Source organism: Melanerpes formicivorus, unplaced genomic scaffold (genome assembly GCF_026170545.1).
Source record: "Melanerpes formicivorus ecotype bairdi unplaced genomic scaffold, bMelFor1.0.p_v2 SCAF_36, whole genome shotgun sequence".
NCBI classification, from domain to species: domain Eukaryota; kingdom Metazoa; phylum Chordata; class Aves; order Piciformes; family Picidae; genus Melanerpes; species Melanerpes formicivorus.
This window is the reverse complement of record NW_027142388.1, coordinates 5,509,653-5,512,746: the sequence shown is the minus strand read 5'-3', so window position 1 is coordinate 5,512,746 and position 3,094 is coordinate 5,509,653. Positions and strand designations below refer to the sequence as shown.

The following is a 3,094-nucleotide window of genomic DNA, read 5'->3' as shown; positions in this document are numbered from 1 at the left end:
CCATCTATTGATATAACTATTCTACTAGAGTTTTGTAACAGAAAGTAGATACAAACTCTCCCGGATATAACAAAACACTCAGAAACACAAGCCAACTAATAGATGAAGTCAAGTTGATCCTTTGAAGGGACAACTGTCTACAACTGGTGATTAAGCCCAGGAGTGAGGGCTTTCAGCACTGAATGGGTTGACGGCACAGGAAAGGGAGAAGACTCCTGGAGTGTGTCAGGGCTCTGGCACTCAAGGCAGAATGGATGAGTCTTTCATGTTTAATACACATCTATTTTACCTGATCCCTTTTGATTAGTGCTGCAGCTTTCACTTTGTACTTTGACTAGAGAACTCTGATAAATGCAGATGAGGTGAAAAAGTGTATGATAAAGGTCACAAGAATGAAAAATGAATTTCAATAAATCAAGCAATATGAAAAATATATTAATTAACATCTCTTGAATTCCTCTGATCCGGCTACTTCTCCAACTAGTCGAGGCAGGAATGTAATTCAGGGAAACTGAAATCTTTTAAGCAGTTTCCCTCTTTTTAATTTTCAAAACTGTTTCTTTTCAACATGGTAGCTAAGGAAACTGATATGAAGGGTATGCACAGCCTTTTGTTATGCTGCTTTATTGGTATTTCCCTCCTAGATTTCTCGATTAATTATCTACCAAACAATTGGAACAACTAATTTTCAAGTTGTTCATCCCTTCTGAACTTAGACTAGCTGGTAAACATAAGCCATGTTCCCTGGCAGATCACCTAGCATCATACAAGCCAGCTTCTGCCCTTGTGCAGGATAACTAAGACATTTGAAGCAGGAGGATAGCAAATGGCTAAGAGGGTTGAGGGTTTTTTGTAAGAATACAATTCACCGCTAAGATTAAGAAGCTTTAGGGATTTACAAAAATTGATGAATAATGCATAGCACAGATATCAAATACTGGGACTCTATGGATCACAGCAAAACAAACTTAGCAGTTTGCTTTCCACAAATACCCATTATTGCTTCCTCCCTCCACCTCAGTGTTGTACTGACAAGCAGTAAAGATAAAATTAAACCCTTGACAGAGCAGTTTATGCAAAACCACTTCAGATTTCTCAGAAAGATTAATTTTACCTATTTTAACAGACATGTCCCTCACAGCTTACAATTCATAAGCATTAAAGTCTCTCTTACTTGAGCTAGACTTAACTCCAGAAAGATGAGTTAAAACTTTGATTCTTTTTTTTCCCCCTAAATTTCTAGGCATCGAAATGCAGACAATCCAAGGTCAGGAGAGCACACAGATTATCATGCTAATCATGTAATCTGCGGTTAGAATGTCCTTGTATATTCATCTCTAAACATATCCACTCTATTGTACTACAATCAGAGATTCTCCACTGCTTTATTTTTGGCTAGTCCATTTTTGGAGAGCTGAGACCATTAATATGAGAGTGGTAGCTGCTAATCCTTAACCATTGCCAAGATGACAGAGATACTCTTCTCTTGCTAATGAAAAAGAATTGCACTTGCAGGCTTTTATCGGATGCTTCAAGTTTTCTCGTTTCCTTTGAATTTGAAAAACACAGAAGTTGTCATTCAGCAAGGCCCATTACCTTATCACATGAATATTGTCACCCAACAATTACACACAGGGCTGAGCAGGTTTGTTTTCTCTGTAATTGGTATGAGCTACTGCTTCCTCGGTATTTGACTCGGTGAAAATTCATGTGAAATTTGACAGTTCAAAGAAGCCTAATACAACAGAAGCACTCAAATTCAAATATCACTCACTCTGATTTTGATTCATTCCACCCATCTGAGACATTAAAACAGATGATCACTTCCAGCTCCCTCCACAGTCAGTGGAGGGAGAGAAGTCCAGAGGGTGACTCAAACTATCAATAAGCAGACTTGGCCTCCGTTCCCAAGTACAAATGTCACATTGCTGACAATACTGCAATCTGGTTTTAAATAGCATGTGGAATGGAATGGAATGGAATGGAATGGAATGGAATGGAATGGAATGGAATGGAATGGAATGGAATGGAATGGAATGGAATGGAATGAACCAGGTTGGAAAAGACCTCCAACATCATTGAGTCCAACCGATCACCCAACACTCTCTAGTCAACTAAACCATGGCACCAAGCATCCCATTCAGTCTCTAAAAAAAAACCCCCAAAACCCAGGCCCAAAAATCCATTTAATATAAAGTCCTCTGATCGATGATGTGTCAGATATTAAACTGATAAGAATAGATACTACACATGATCTTAGCCAAAAGGCCGAGAAGCGAGTACCCTCTCTACACATCAAGATTTCATTAAAAGCAGCACCCCTATGCTCCATCAACTTCGGGAAAAAAACTGACAAAACACTGCATAAAATCTTAAACTTTGCAGACCTGACCTTTCAGCACATTAACCCTGTGCCTAGAGTCTAACATCCTTCAGGCAATTAACCTTTTGCTGAGATGTGACACAATCAGGCCATACACTTTGCCCAGGTGACACCCCATATTTCAACAGTAAAAGGAGACTTGAGAGGGGATCCACTCAAGCTGAGAATGTTTATTACACCCTACGGGCTCTCCTGGGAAGGCAGCCCAGACCTGCCCTGAACGGAAGGTACAGTCCGCTGATTTTTATATTAAGGCATCAATGCTACTTTGCTGCATTTTCTCTTGCAGAACTGCTACTCACCCGAGAGCAGACTGCAGATGCCCAGTTCGATTTTGCCGAAGGCACTAGGTGGCACTGTGCTCTGCATTTTTGTGGCACTGTGCTCTGTCTTTTGTGGCACTGCTTCCCCTCAATTTGCTCATATCTGCCCAGGTTTCACCAGTTCATACTCTTTAGCCACTAACCATTACACTTTGCCATCCATCTCTTAAGCTTTTTCTAACCATCAAAATGGCTGTTGCCATTGAACTCAACATTGAACTCCCTCTCTGGAGAGCGACCAGGCAGAGAGGGACCTGGGGGTACTGGTCAATGGTAGGCTGAAAATGAGCCTGCAGTGTGCCCAGGCAGCCAAGAGGGCCAATGGCATCCTGGCCTGCATCAGGAACAGTGTGGCCAGCAGGAGCAGGGAGGTCATTCTGCCTCTGTA

The 3,094-nt window shown here is 41.3% G+C and overlaps 1 pseudogene; it reads right to left on the bottom strand.

The window, feature by feature from the left end:
* Positions 1–2,151: 2,151 nt before the first annotated feature.
* On the bottom strand, positions 2,152–2,280 carry LOC137450641 (U2 spliceosomal RNA; annotated as a pseudogene).
* Positions 2,281–3,094: the final 814 nt, after the last annotated feature.